This window comes from Sus scrofa, chromosome 17, assembly GCF_054392235.1.
Source record: "Sus scrofa isolate SSC_HxYL_T2T_F1_AM1 chromosome 17, Sscrofa_HxYL_maternal_Yorkshire_Landrace_v2.0, whole genome shotgun sequence".
Taxonomy (NCBI): domain Eukaryota; kingdom Metazoa; phylum Chordata; class Mammalia; order Artiodactyla; family Suidae; genus Sus; species Sus scrofa.
The window spans coordinates 19,992,656-20,008,200 of record NC_139399.1 but is presented as its reverse complement, the minus strand read 5'-3'; the positions used below and the strand labels follow the sequence as shown (position 1 = coordinate 20,008,200).

At 42.9% G+C, this 15,545-nt stretch overlaps 1 protein-coding gene and 2 long non-coding RNA genes across 14 annotated transcripts in view; 1 reads left to right on the top strand and 2 right to left on the bottom strand.

The window, feature by feature from the left end:
- PSD3 (pleckstrin and Sec7 domain containing 3) overlaps positions 1-15,545 on the bottom strand; it is a 626,723-nt gene that overhangs the window by 303,080 nt on the left and 308,098 nt on the right. The gene's annotated exons all lie outside the window — the stretch shown is intronic.
- LOC146395153 (uncharacterized) lies at positions 2,347-7,025 on the bottom strand. The gene is made up of 2 exons (XR_014832771.1): positions 6,244-7,025; positions 2,347-4,774 (listed from the first exon to the last, which is right to left on the bottom strand). It is a non-coding gene; the product is annotated as an uncharacterized LOC146395153 (long non-coding RNA).
- LOC146395152 (uncharacterized) lies at positions 3,281-7,886 on the top strand. Its single transcript, XR_014832772.1, has 2 exons — positions 3,281-4,745; positions 6,246-7,886. It is a non-coding gene; the product is annotated as an uncharacterized LOC146395152 (long non-coding RNA).

The window sequence follows — 15,545 nt, the reverse complement described above, 5'->3', positions numbered from 1 at the left end:
GTGGGGGAAAAAATGTAATTGTAATGTATATATGTAAGGATAACTTGATCCCCTTGCTGTACAGTGGGAAAATAAAATAAAATAAAACATAAAGGACCAATTTAGAAAACAATTCAAAAAATTCTTTCTATAATAAGAAAAAATATATAACAGTGAGGAGTACACTTAAGAAAGGTACAGAACTAGAATAAAGTTTCAAATTTTTCTGAAAGAAATTAGTAGTAAATAAACATGATATTCCTAGAATGAATTAGACAAAGATACTACTTCCCTCTCAAATTCCTCTAAAAATTGAACACATCTAATGAAAAATGGGCAAAAGACACGGTACTGAACATTCCAGTTGCTACCCCTTCCTAGAGAAGCTGCTTCAGCCACAGCCCTGGACAGATGAGGCCCCTGGGGACTTCAATTCCCCATCCTGACCACAGCTGGCTGAACCAGATGTGTCCACTGAATGAAATGAAGCCAAACGACTGCTCACTCCTAGAAATATAGGCACAGATGCCCAGGCACCCAGACGGTGATGAATACCTGAAGTGAAAGGTCCAGTTCAAGTCAAGCCTCAGCTGACTGACATGGCAAACCAGAGCCAGGTGGGACGCACAGTTACAGGAGAGCAGAGGCCTTACGGCGAGGGAGCAAAGGAAACACAGTGGCAGGGCAGGAGAGTGGAGATGACAGGGCCCTCTTATTCCTGTCCTTCGTATTCTGTCCTCGGACATAAACCAGATGCCTGTGACATCAATCCAATAAAACTAGCTCGTGTAGGCTTTCAGTCCCCTGAAAGCAGGGCCTAGCCCAAATAGACAAGAGCAAGCAATTCCACAAAAAAGATAAAAAGATCAGAATTAAACATATGGAAAAATGCTTATATACAGAAGTTATCAATGAAGCGCAAGTTCAGACAATCAGCTTCTTCAACTTTTTTTTAACTTAATGTAACTTTTATTACATTTATAGTTGTACAATGATTATCGCAACCCAATTTTATAGCATTTCCATTGCAAATCCCCAGCCCATCCCCTTAACCCCCAACCTGTCTCCTTTGGGAACCATTAGTTTTTCAAAGTCTATCAGTCAGTATCTGCTATGCAAAGAAACTCATTCATTGTGTCCCTTTTTTAGACTCCACATGTAAGTGATAGCATATGACATTGGTGTCTTACTGTCTAACTTCACTTAGCATGATAATTTCTAGGGCCACCTCATGTTGCTGCAAATGCCATCATTTCTTTCCTTTTAATGGCTAAGTAATGTTGAATTGTGTATATGTACCACATCTTTTTTATCCACTCCTCTGTCGATGGACGTTTAGGTTCTTTCCATGTCTTGGCTATTGTATACAGTGCTGCAATGAACACGGGAGTACATGTATCTTTTCTTTTTTTTTTTACTCAATGAATTTTATTACATTTATAGTTGTACAACAATCATCACAACCAAATTTAACAGCATTTCCATCCTAAACCCTCAGTGCATCCCCCCATCCCCCAACCTGTCTCATTTGAAAACCATAAGTTTTTCAAAGCCTGTGAGTTAGTATCTGTCCTGCAAAGAAGCTCATTGTGTCCGTTTTTTAGATTCCACATGTCAGTGATAGCATTTGATGTTGGTGTCTCATTGTCTGATGACTTCACTTAGCATGGTAATTTCTAGGTCCATCCATGTTGCTGCAAATGCCCTTATTTCTTTTCTTTTAATGGCTGAGTAATATTCCATTGTGTATATGTACCACATCTTCTTTACCCACACCTCTGTGGATGGACATTTAGGTTGTTTCCATGTCTTGGCTACTGCGGCAATGAACATTAGAGTACGTGTGTCTTTCGAGTCATGGTTTTCTCTGGAGAGATGCCCAGGATTGGGATTGCTGGATCAAATGGTAATTCTATTTTCAGTTTTCTGAGGAATCTCCATGCTGTTTTTCACAGTGGTTGCACTAACTTACATTCCCACCAACAATGTAACAGGGTTCCCTTTTCACCACACCCTCTCCAGCACTTACTGTTTGTAGACTTTTTGATGATGGCCATTCTGGCCGGTGTAAAGTGGTTTTGATTTGTATTTCTCTAATAATGAGTGATGTTGAACATCTTTTCATGTGCTTTTTGGCCATCTGTATGCCTTCTTTGGAGAATCATCTGTTTAGATCTTCTGGCCATTTTTTGATGGGATTTTCATTTTTTTGGTACTGAGCCGCAAGAGGTGTTTATAAATTGTGGAGATTAATCCCTTGTCAGTTCCTTCATTTGCAAATATTTTCTCCCATTCTGTGGGTTGTCTCTTTGTTTTCTTTAGGGTTTCCTTTTCTGTGCAGAAACTTTTAAGTTTAACTAGGTCCCATTTATTTTTGTTTTTGCTGTTGTTATTCTAGGAGGTGGATCTGAGAATATATTGCTGACATTTACGTCAGAGAGTGCTTGGCCTATGTTTCCTCTAAGAGTTTTATGGTATCTGGTCTTATATTTAGGTCTTTAATCTATTTTGAGTTTACTTTTGTGTATGGTATTAGGGAGTGTTCTAATTTCATTCTTTTACATGTAGCTGTCCAGTTTCCCCAGCACCACTTATTGAGGAGACTGTCTTTTCTCCATTGTATATTCTTGCCTCCTTTGTCATAGATTAGTTGACTGTAGGTGTGTGAGTTTAATTCTGGGCTTTCTATCTTGTTCCACTGATCTATATTTCTGTTTTTGCGCCAGTACCATACTGTTTTGTTGACCATACCTTTGTAGTATAGCCTGAGGTCAGGGAGCCTGATTCCTCCAGCTCTACTGTTCTTTCTCAGAGTGGCTTTGGTTATTCTGGGTCTTTGTGCTTCCAAACAAACTTAAAAATATTTTGTTCTAGTTCTGGGGAAAATGTCCTTGGTAATTTGATAGGGATTGCATTGAATTTGTAGATTGCCTTGGGTAGTATAGTCATTTTGACAATATTGTGCTTCCAATCCAAAGCATGGTATGTCTTTCCATCTGTTTGTGTCATCTTTGATTTCTTTCATCAGCATCTTATAGTTTTCAGAGTACAGGTCTTTTGTCTCTTTAGGTAGGTTTATTCCTAGGTATTTTATTGTTTTTGATGTGATGGTAAATGGGATTGTTTCCCTAATTTCTCTTTTTGATCTTTCATTGTTAGTATATAGAAATGCAGTTGATTTCTGGGTATTAATTTTGTATCCTGCAACTTTGCCAAATTCATTAATGAGCTCTAACAGTTTTCTGGTAGCATCTTTAGGATTTTCTAGGTATAGTGTCATGTCATCTGCAAACAGTGATAGTTTTATTTCTTACTTTCTAATTTGGATTCCTTTTATTTCTTTTTCTTCTCTGACTGCCATGGCTAAGACTTCCAAAACTATGTTGAATAGTAGTGGTGAGAGCAGACATCCTTGTCTTGTTCCTGATCTGCGTGAGAATTCTTTCATCTTTGCACCATTGAGAATGACATTAGCTGTGGGTTTGTCATGTATGGCCTTTATTATGTTGAGGTAGGTTCCTTTCTGTGCCCACTTTCTGGAGGGTTTTTATCCGAAATGGGTGTTGGATTTTGTCAAAAACTGGCAAAGATAAAAAGGCACTGAGATAGTGCATAGCAAGGTATGGGAAGAAATACAGGCACTTTTTATACTGGAGCGGGGTATAAATTGTTACAAACTTTCTAACTTCAGTAAGTCAATCAACATGTAGATCCTAAGACTCAGCAAAAAGACTTTTAAGCGTTCAAGTTAATAATCATAAATATATGTAAGAAAATTACAAATATTTACTGCAGTGCTATTTATAATAATATGAAGGAGACAAGGCTCAAAGGTTAATTAAATCAGTGCTCCTCAAACATCATTCACCTCTCACTTTCATGACTTTTTGCATGTCCTTGTACCACAGCTACTGATTTATTCAACATTGTTCATTAAGTCAGTCCATCATTTTTATGTAAGCTATTCTTTCAATAAATTTTTACTGAGTGTCTACTATATGCCAGGAACTGTTCTAGGTGCTGAAGATTCAGTGATAACTAAAACAGACAAAAATCCCTGTCCTGGTACAACTTGTATTTTAGTGGGGAGATACAATAAGATAACCATATCAGTGACATGGTTAGGGAGAAAAAAATAAAACAAGCAAGAAGAACCTGAGCCTTTCTGGGAAGGCATTAGAATTTTAAAGAAGAGAGCCAGGTAAATGCTGGCTAGAAATGAATCTTCGAAGACCTGAGGTTGGGGAGCTGGCTGTGGGCCTACCTGGGGGCTAAGCATTCCAAGAAGATGGGAGAGCAAGAGCACAGGACCTGAGGTGGAAGCATGCCTGGTGTATTCAAAGATGGGCAAAGGGGCTGACATGACAGGAGATAAGCAAGAGGAGTGGGAGGAGATGAGGTCACAGAAGGAGGGGTGGAGACGGGGATCCTGTAGGGACTTGCAGGTGGTGGTAAGGACTTGAGCTTTTACTCTGAGACGGGAAACCAACAGAGATTGACAAGACTGAAATGGAACACTAGTCAAAAGGATACTGTCATAAACCATGTGACCTGCATCATTTGGATCCTGGTGGCATTAGGAATGGTAAAGAGTTGAATTAAGAACATATATTGAGGAGTTCCCGTCATGGCTCAATGGTTAAGAACCCGCCTAATATCCATGAGGGCTTGGGTTCCATCCTGGTCTTGCTCAGTGGATTAAGGATCCAGTGCTGCTATGAGCTGTGTGGTATAGGTTGTAGACACGGCTTGGATCACATGCTGCTGTGGCTGTGGCTTAGGCCATCGGCTACAGCTCCGATTCAACCCCTAGCCTGGGATCTTCCATATGCTGAGAGTGAGGCCCTAAAAGAACAAAAAAAAAGAAAAAAGAAAAAAAAAGAATATATGTTGAAGGCAGAGCTGACCAGATTGTTGATGTGCTGGATACCGAAGACCTAGTGAAATCACCTGACGAGTGAAGAGGGATAAGGACTCCCAACACCTATGGTCGCTCCTAGCAACAGTAACCATGAGCCACAGCTTTGATGAGATTTTATAATTTTAGAATATTAACAAAACATGCTCATTTATGCTTCCTCAATTATCCCATGTGCCAACAGTGGTGTGCCAGATTTTTGGAAGCACTCATTTAAACAAACCTGATACATTCTGTGTCTGTGCACAGGCATGTACATGCACAGACACATACACACACACAACAGTTTAAAATGCATGTACCAAAATGGCAACAGTACTGATTTCTCAGTGGTAGCTTCTAGATTATGTACTTCTTTGTACTTTTCAGATGATATTTAATGAACATATACTTTTAATTCTATAATCATATTCCTTTCCAAGTGGATGGGATTTTTTAATATACAGTTGATCTGTGAACAACATAGCGGTGAGAGGTGCCAACCCTCCAAGCAGTCAAAAATCCATATAGATTTTTATAGTCGGCCCTGCAGATCCACGGTTCCATATTCATGGATTCAAGCAACTGAGAGTCTAGTGCTGTAGTACATATTTAGTGGGAAAAAATCCTTTGCTGTTCAAGGGTCAACCATACATACAAGTTTTCTTCAAATCAAGTTCTTTGTTTCCAGTCTGTTCTGATGGTAAGGATTTTAACTATACATTGTGGAAAGAAAGGATCTAGAATAGAGACCTACAAGGCAGGAGTGAGGCAGGAGTGAGGAATTATGCTCAGAAACTAAAAACAGCATCCCAGACAGCAGTGACACAGATAGCATACATAATTTTAAAACCTCAGTGCATATGACATACAAAAAAATCAAGATCCAGAAAGCAGCAAACAGAAAGCAAGTGGGAGATGCTCTTGAGTCAGCCGTGAGCAAGTTCTGAGGCCCTTACTGGACCAGGGACCAGCTCTTTACTGAGACTCTACTGCTCTATGGTAAACCCATTTTCCTGGCACTTCTTAATACCATGACAGGAAGTGTTAATAAACTGCTCCAATGCTTCTACATAAATGTTGCCTAAAATATCACCCAGGTGAGATAAACCTAGGTATGCATACACAGACCTCAAGAAGAGTAAGAGCAAGTTCAGTAAAAAAGTATGCTCTAAAAGAAACTGATTATGCTCCCTCTCTCTGTCCTAACTGTGGAGGTTTTTAAGTCAAACCACTTAGCTGGGTTATCAAGATGCCAAGATGCTACTGCTTTTTTTTTTTTTTAAAGGGCAACACTCGAGGCATATGGAGGTTCCCAGGCTAGGGGTCAAACTGGAGCTGTAGCCGCCAGCCTATGCCACAGCCACAGCATTGCGGGATCCGAGCCACATCTTCGAACTACACCAGAGCCCACGGCAATGCCGGATCCTTAACCCAATGAGCAAGGCCAGGGATTGAACCTGCGTCCTCATGGATACTAATCAGACTCATTTCAACTGAGCCACGACGGGAATCCAAGGTGCCACTGCTTTTGACTCTCTATTACTAACTGGAGAAAGATCATAAATGTACATAGTAGATGAAAGGAAACCCTCCAAGCACTCTAGCGGGCTCTGAGGTTTTCAAGCAATCCTCCTCTGAGCCTGAGAGCTAGAAGGCTCACCCCCATCCGATCCACGTCTCGCTCTGCCTACCGGACATCAGGCAGACGGCTGCTGGGAGCCGCTCTGAGAAGGAAATGATAGAGGACTGTTTTAAATGCCTGTCATGTTTAGACATGGCTCTCCAATCTCGAATAAAGAGCATAATTACAGATGGGTTTAAGTTGGCTCACTTATCCAATGAATCATATGGCTTAGCTAGTTAATCCTGTAAGGCCATCTGACAAACTCACACCTGAAATCACCTCACAGCCCTGAGCAGGGCTTTGTTTCTAAAACAACCTTTGCCCAATACTACTAGAGATTTAGTTTGATTTCATGTTTCATTTTGCTTTCATGGCTTCAATGTATAATCGAGAAACATTAAGTATTAAAAATGACCAAAGACCCACCTTGTCTGATCACTCTGGACAAGTGACAGAACATAGTTTCCAGGACAGGAGATGGTCTGACTCTCCTTTCTGCAGCTCTTCTGCTCTCCACAGACACTTTTGTATATTAGTAAGTCTAATATTGTTCAATAAATGTGTCCTGGCCTCTTAAAAAAAAAAAAACTGAATGGACTTGGAAAAACTTTAAGCATGTACAAACCAAAGTTCAATTTTTTTTTTTTTTTTTTTTTTTTTAGTCTTTTCTATGGCTGCACCTGTGGCACATGGAGATTCCCAGGCTAGGGGTCCAATCAGAGCCATAGGTGCCAGCCACAGCCACAGCAACGTGGGATCCGAGCCACGTCTGTGACCTACACCATAGCTCACGGCAATGCCGGATCCTTAACCCACTAAGAAAGTCCAGGGATCGAACCCGCAACCTCATGGTTCCTAGTCGGATTCATTAACCACTGAGCCATGACGGGAACATCCAAAGTTCAATTTTTTAAAATAATAATGTTCACTACAACAAATGTAAGCCCTCACTGGCTGACAACCTATTTCAGTTAACTATATTTCAGAAATGTTTTGTCTCTAGGCCCCATTTGTTTCTCAGTAATCTCAATCTGTCTCTGAATACTCTACAAATGGCCCAGAGGAAATCGGCTTATCATACAAATGGAAAACTCAAAACCCACTTTTAAACAAACAGAAGGGAGAGGTCCTTGAAACGGGAACCAAATCTCAAAACACCACTTCCTGTGCTCAGCTCTCTCAACAATACTCTAACCAGGAGAAGAACCACAAAATTTGAAGGTTAGTCTAGGGGGTTCTGGCATCACTATTTCAGCAGAAACAGACACAAAGGACACCAACTAGTCTGAACACATTTTCTCCACTGAACGTTTATACACGAATCTAACTGTACTTCTAAGGGAAAATATTTTCTTAAGCACAAAAGAGAAAAAAGACCAAAAAGAGTAGAGCAAAGCCTTCCTTTTTAAAAGATCCATTGGCAAAATGCAAATTCCCCTGGCTTGCAAGGATTCTCTCACAGAGCACCTCTCTACTAGGCACCCTGAGCCTGCTTCTCCTCATACTAGTCCTGGCCCTCAAAGGCAGAGCCTGTTTGGTACAGAAACGCAAAGGGATTGACAGGCTGTGCCCAGCCACCCAGGAGGCCCACAGAGGAGGGTAACTTCTGCAAATGGAAGCAGGAACCAGGATTACTCACCCAGAGAAAAACAAGCTCCAACGGGTCTGAAACACAGCACTTAGCACAAGCAACACTCACCGTAACGCACCTCAACACTGAGTCAAAGGACGTAATGGCCTGTCCTCCACGGCCCTCGCAAAGCAGGACTTGAGCCTGGCCAAAGCCCTCCCATGACACAGTGATGACACAGCCAGGGCCACACGATATCTCCCTGCCTCCCACACAGCCTCTGGTGGTGGACTGACAGATGTGGTAGTTACTTAGCAATACTTTGTGGTTATCTCACCCCCACATCATTCACAGAGACAGACAATGCAGTGCCATCGCTCCATAAAAACTTTTCTCTCTCCTCCCACAAACTGTTAAACTCCACATGGTAATTTACATTATTACATGGAGGAACAAAATACTGGCTTGAGCTCAGCAGAAAATAAACATGCCATGGGCCTTTAAGGATCCTCCGGCTGACCCCTTGTCCTCCGGGTCTTGAGCAAAATCACTGTGCCTCATTTCAAAGGAACGTGACCACCAAGTGAATAAACCAGAAGAGCTCCGTGGGAACTACCTTTTGCCTGAAAACGTGCCACAACATCCTGCTAAGCAGCTAGCCCACACTCCCCCAGTCGCTGCTGAGTGACAGGCTGGGAGGTGGCTGCTGGAGGGGAGGCCAAGCCAAAATGTCTCAAAACACTTGTGACAAACACAGTGGCCTTCCAGAGAAGATCCGGGTGGTTGGTGTATCTTTTGTGACTAAATAAAGGAATCTGGGCTGCCAGCCTGACGTAAACACTTCAGTGGGATCCATAATGGCCTCTACTTTTCTCTCACCCCCATTCCAAGCCCGTAGACAAAAACGGTGGTTAAGCACTTTCAGTGTTCCAGCCATGGTTCTAAGAATTTTATAGGTATCAGCACCTTTAATCTTCATAACAATCCTATGAAGAAGGTATCATTAATAGGTCCCCTCGACAGATGGGAAAACTGAGGCACATATGAGCAGGATGGCAGAGCCAGCAGTCTGGCTCCATACATCATACTGTGAACCAGGTGCCTTGTCTCCCTGGGAGAGATCTGTGGTGCCAGAGCAGGACCGCAGACTCACCAACCGTGGTCAGATGGAGGCACATGGTGAAGATGTTCTGGAGGAGCCGAATGCCTGTGGAAGCCAATGCAGCTGAATGTCTGTTCCAGTTTCATCATTAATTATGAGATCTGGGGCAAGTACCTCACTTTCTTGGCCTCAGTATACTCATTCATCTGCACAACTCTGTGTGTGTGTGTGTGTGTGTGCGCGCGCGCGCGTGCGTGCATGTGCACGCACCTGTACATGTGTGGGGACTAGATGAATATCCCTTCTACCTCTAAAACTCTACAACTGTCTACTATACCTGGTAAGGTGATTAGATTATTGTGTGATATTTAAAAATTAATAAACAAAAAAACAAAACACAACACAACAAAAAATTAATAAACAAACACCTACATAGGGGATAGAAAGCAAAAGAAGTCTCATGATTTCTGCTGGATAAAAATCAAGTTTACAACCTAAAACGTCTGGTGAACCCCTGGCCATGTCCAAGGCAGTTAGGAAGGATTCACATTATAACAGGATGGCTTAGGAGGCTGTCCTACTTATTGGTCTCTGTGTGTGTGTGTGCAAGCTCATGGCACAGTACAGAAAAGGGGAGAAGCACATCATGTGTTCTTAATGAGGACAACCCACTAAAGCAGCCCCCTGGGAGTGCTGGGGGTGCCCAGACTGAGAGTAGAGCTCAGTACCACTCCATTCAAGCTCTAACGAAGCGGGTCCACTTTCAACCATGTGATTAAAATTGCGAGCGCTCTCTAATCTCTTACTTAAAGAAAAAAAAAGCCTCTGTCTATTCACACACACACTTGTTAACACCACTAGCATGGAGGACCTGCCCTTACTCTCCATCAGGAGAAAGGGTTCCCGGATCCCATGCATCAGGAAGAGAGAAGTTCAGTGTTGTCTGAGCTGGGTGGGAGAAGAATGCTGGTGAGTGGGTGGGTTTTCTGGGCTGCACCTAGCCAGCTAGTATCAACCAGTCATGCCAGGATGACTCAACTATGATGAAGGAGGTTGAGTTGAGTTGAGAGACTCTTATCTGTGGCTACTCTTAGGAAGCCTAAGAAGGAGTAGGGTCGGATTCTGCCACCCTTACCTGTACCACTGGGAAAGAAACCTGAGTCGGTATTGGAGGGTAAAGGAATGAATTTAAAAGCATATACCAAGGAGTTCCCATTGTGGCTCAGCAGTTACAAACCTGACTTGTATTCATGAGGATGTGGATTCAATCCCTGGCCTTGCTCAGTAGGTTAAGGATCCAGCATTGCCCTGGCCTTGTGGCTCAGATCTGGCGTTGCTTTGGCTGTGGCGTAGGCCAGCAGCTGCAGTGTAAGCTGGAAGCTGCAGTGTAGCTGGCAGCTGCAGCTCCAATTCAACCCCTAGGACTGGGAACGCCCCTATGTCACAGATGCTGCCCTAAAAAATGACAAAAATAAAATAAAATAAAATAAAATAATAAAAGCATACATCAGTGCAGGGTATTGTCCCCTCCTTTGTTTAGTTAGAACCTACTTTATCTGTAAGCAGAGAACTCGAGACCCAGGAAGAAAATAGAACTGATCAAGAAAGCTGATCAAGAAAGCCACAGGAGCAGAAGGGCAGCTGGTAGGGGGTGTGGGGGGGGGGGCTCCTTTGTTGTTTCCAAGGCCAGCAATCCTATGGACTTCATTGCCCCTTTCCCATTTTAGCCAGCACCTCAAATTCTGATACTTCTGGGAAGGATGAAGTACCTGGAGTCCAAGGCTGGATGCACAAGGGGACTTGAGCCAGATGATGGAGAGTCACAGCAGCTAGCCTTTAGCCCACAACCCCAGCTCCATGGGCCTAAGCCACAGCTATTCTCTGCAGCATCCTGTGTGAATCCCCACAAACCCCAAGCAGCTCATGGCCACGAGGCTGCAAATTCTACATGCCTTGCTGTAGTAACCCCTCTGTGTTCCAGAGACTGCTTACAGGCAATCTATCAAAGGTAGTTTATTATTGACGTAAAAATGCTCCCACCAGGGGCTTAAGAGGAAAAAACCTTTTTGGTTCCTTTTCATGGCAATCTGGGTGTTTGGTTTAGTTTTGTTTAAAGATAAGTTGGATCTCACAAAAACTGTATGATGTTATTAATCCACAGACTTTGTTAATGTTCGGTTAATGAGCGCTCCTGAGCAAAAGGTTTAGCCGTAAACATATGTCAGAGGAGTATATTCACTAAGTCCTGTACAATATTAAGTACAGAAACCTTTCTTGGATGCTCCCTTTTGCCAGAACATGTGGAACCAGGCACGGACTTCTCTTGAGCAGAGACGCAGCATTTTCCTATTATTCTAACTTTGATCAGGAGATATTCAGTTTCCATGCTGGTTTGTCCACTGCCAATGCTCTATAAAAGATAATGTCTCTGCTACAGTTGCTAATAAAAAATAAAATCATCAGAAGGATTATAGGGACACATTACTGAACGTTAACCTTCTCTATAGCCAACTTTCAGCATGAGGCATCAGAATCACCATACCTAAAAATCTGACCAAGAAAGTCAGACATTATTTGAATTTCTTTTCTTTTTTCCCTTTGTACAAAAGAGGCACTAAGAAGTTGCTTTTTCCTGGAAGGGTGCCAGCAGAAAGTCTGTATTCAGGATCTGCAGTTTTTCCTCCTCTTCTAATAGCTCTGAGACACGGCCTCAATCCTTACCCAGAACCCTGACTGAAGGGCATGAAAAAGTAAAGGTACCTTACAGAGAAGGAGAAAAGGGATGAGCACACGACACCATCCCTTGTTGTTAAGCTGAGCTTTGTGCTCTATGGGGATAACGTAAGCGGCCTGGTGAAGGTAGAGGTGTGGGCACATCTGCAGAAGGGCCTGGCATCAATGACGACAGTTAAGACAGTAACAACAACCAGCGTCACCTGAACACTCACTAGCTCCAGGCACATTGTCAAGCACTTCATAAGCATTATCTCAACTGATCCTGGTAACACCTCTAGGAAGTAGGTATTACTGTGACCTTGTCATAAAGGATAGAAAGGGGATTGGGTTTTTTTTTGCCCAAGGTGACACTGTGAGGGAAAGGCCAGGTTACGAACTGGGAGGCAAGATGGCGAAAGAGAAGGACTTGAGCTTACCGCCTCTCACAAAAACATCAAAATCACACAACTAAACTGCTCGACAATCACAGCAAAAAGGACTGAAACCTATCATAAAAGATATTTACATCCAAAGGCAAAGAAGAAGCCACAACACGATGGTATGAGGGGTACTTTGCAATATAATCAAATCCCATGCTTTCCAGGTGGGCAACTTATAAAGTGGAAGAAATTATATCACAGAGGTTCTCCCACAGGAATGAGGGTTCTGAGCTTCTGCAGGTTTCCCAGCCTGGGGGTCTGGCATCAGGAGGAGGAGTCTCCAGAGCAGTTGGCTTTGAAGTCAGCAGAGCTTGCATGCAGGAGCTCCACAAGACTGGGGGAAACAGAGACTCCATTCCTGGAGGACACACAGAAGGTTTTCACATGCCCTGGGACCCAGGGCAAAGCAGTGACTCCACAGAATCCTGGGCCAGACGTACCCACGGGTCATGGAGGGTCTTCTGGGGAGTCAGGGGTTGGCTGTGGTTCACTATGGGGGCAAGGACACAGGCAGCACAAGTCCCTAGGAATACTCATTAGCTCAAGCTCTTTTGGAGGTCACTGTTTTGCCACCAACACCTGGCCACACCAAACAGCCTGCAGGCTGCAGTTCTGGGACACCTTAAGCCAAATAACCAACAGAGGGGGAAACACAGCCCCACCTACAGAGAGGCTGCCTAAAGTTACCCTGAGCCCAGAGCCATTTCTAGACACATCCCCTGACACGGCCCTGCACACCAGAGGACCAAGACCCAGATCTACCCACCAGTGGGCAGACACCAGTCCACCCACCAGGAAGCCTTCACAAGCCCCTGGACCAACCTCACCCACTGGGGGCAGACACCAGAAGCAAGAGGAGCTACAATCCTGCAGCCTGCATTACGGAGACCACAAACAGAAAATTAGACAAAAAGGTGGCAGCTAAGTATGTTCCAGATGAAGAAGCAAGATAAAATGTCAGAAGAACAACTAAATGACATGGATACAGATAATCTGCCTGAAAAAGAATTCAGAGAAATGATAGTAAAGATGACCCAAGAGCTTGGGAAGAGAATAGAGGCACAGACCAAGAAGATACAAGAAATGTCTAACAAAGAGCTAGAAGATTTAAAGAACAAACAGGAGTTTTCCCTGCTGTGGTGCCGTGGAAATGAGTCCAACTAGTATTACATGAGGATGCGGATTCAATCCCTAGCCTTGCTCAATGGGTTAAGGATCTGGTATTGCCGGGAGCTGTGGTGCAGGTCGCAGATGTGGCTTGGATCCCAAGTTGCTGTAAACTGTGGTGCAGCTCTGCTTTGACCCTTAGCCTGGGAACTTCCACATGTTGCGGGTGCAGCCCTAAAAAAGCCAAAATAAATAAGCAACACAGAACCAACAAAACACAGATGAACAATACAGTAACTTAAATGAAAAATGCATAGGAAAGAATCAACAGCAGAATAAATGAGGCAGAAGAATAAATGAGCTGAAAGACAGATAGGTGGAAATTATTGCTGTGTAACAGAATAAAGAAAGAAGAATGAAAGAGGAAGGAGTTCCCGTAATGGCTCAGTGGTTAACAAATCCAACTAGGAACCATGAGGTTTCAGGTTCAATCCCTGGCCTCACTCAGTGGGTTAAAAATCCAGTGTTGCTGTGAGCTGTGGTGTAGGTCGACGTGGCTCGGATCTGGCATTGCTGTGGCTCTGGCGTAGGCTGGTGGCTACAGCTCCGTTTAGACCCCCTAGCCTGGGAACCTCCACATGCCGTGGGTGCAGCTCTAGAAAAGACAGAAAGACAAAAAAAAAAAAAAAAAAAAAGAATGAAAAGAAATGAGGACAGTCTAAGAGACCTCTGGGACAACGTTAAATGTACCCACATTTGTATTATAGGGGTTCAAGAAGGAGAAGAAAGGGCCTGAGAAAATAGCCAGGTTAGGCTATAAAGACAAATCTGCCAGTGAAGAACCAGGTTCCTAACCCCACACACAATTCCACCCATTGCATTGGTTAGAGTTCTAGACCTAAAAGAGGTCCAGCAGTTAGCTTGACAGGATTATAAATGTGAACATAATCAGAGGGAGACTTACACTAATACCTTTTAAATAATGTAAGTTATCCATAATTATCTAAGAGCTGCACCTACATAGGGAAAAACTACAAGAGCTCTGATAATTATTCTTTACATGTGAAGATATCATAGAAGGAAAGTAAAGGCAGGGCCCCCTTTCAGGCCCTTTAGAATTCTATGAGGGTGGAATCTTCTACAAGTCAACCTCTCCTTCTTCTTGTTCATGCACACACAACTAACCTGAGGCGGACACATTTGTATCTTCCCTCAGGATCTTATACGCTCTACTAATGACTCCCTGGCACCTTTCCCCTAATTCGGAGCCTCATAAGCAAACAACCTGAAGTACATTTTATCTTGGCTAAAAATAATAATGTCTGAGACTGAATCACTTCCACTGAAAAGACACTCTGAAATTAGAAAATCAAAACAGGACTCGCTGGATGTGTTTGCAATTTCAACCACAATTCCTACTCTACCTTAAATAGGATGTCATGGAAAAATAAGATTTATAACTAGAAAAGTTAAAAGCATAAAAACAATAACTTATAAGGGAAACTGTACACTAGAAGGACTCCTGTGCAACAGAAGATTTTGATCAGGAGAAAAATAGAGCAGTCACATTCCAGAATAATCTAGACTGCAGAGCATTTACTTTGGGTATAAAGAAAATGATGTCATTTCAGGGTTGGGATCCGAAACAACTGTTCCATACAAAACCAGTTACAATGCTCAGTTCATTCCAAATTAGTGGGAAAGCTCTGCACTCAACTCTAAGCATGTACAGCCATGGATGGCTCAAAGCATGTCATACAAGTTCACTAGCCTAGATTTTCTAAAATCTTGTTGTTTAAATAGAATAAAGTTTTAACTTGAGGGTGAGTTTATTCTGAAGGGAAAAAAAAAAGCATGAGGTAGAAATGTTATTGAGTAAATTAGAACATTTCTTCATAAGTAAATAGGACATCTCACTAAGACCATTCTGATTTGAGATGACACCACTTGAGGAAGTCTGGCATGTCTAGGCAGACACTGTCTTGAAGAGGACGGGAGGGGAGAAGCTGCCACAGGGAAGGGGCCAGAGGACTCCTGTCATCTCCAGGAGTAGGTAGCTGGGTCCTTCAGCAGCTGCAAACATCCCACCAACATGTTCCTGTTTGTGG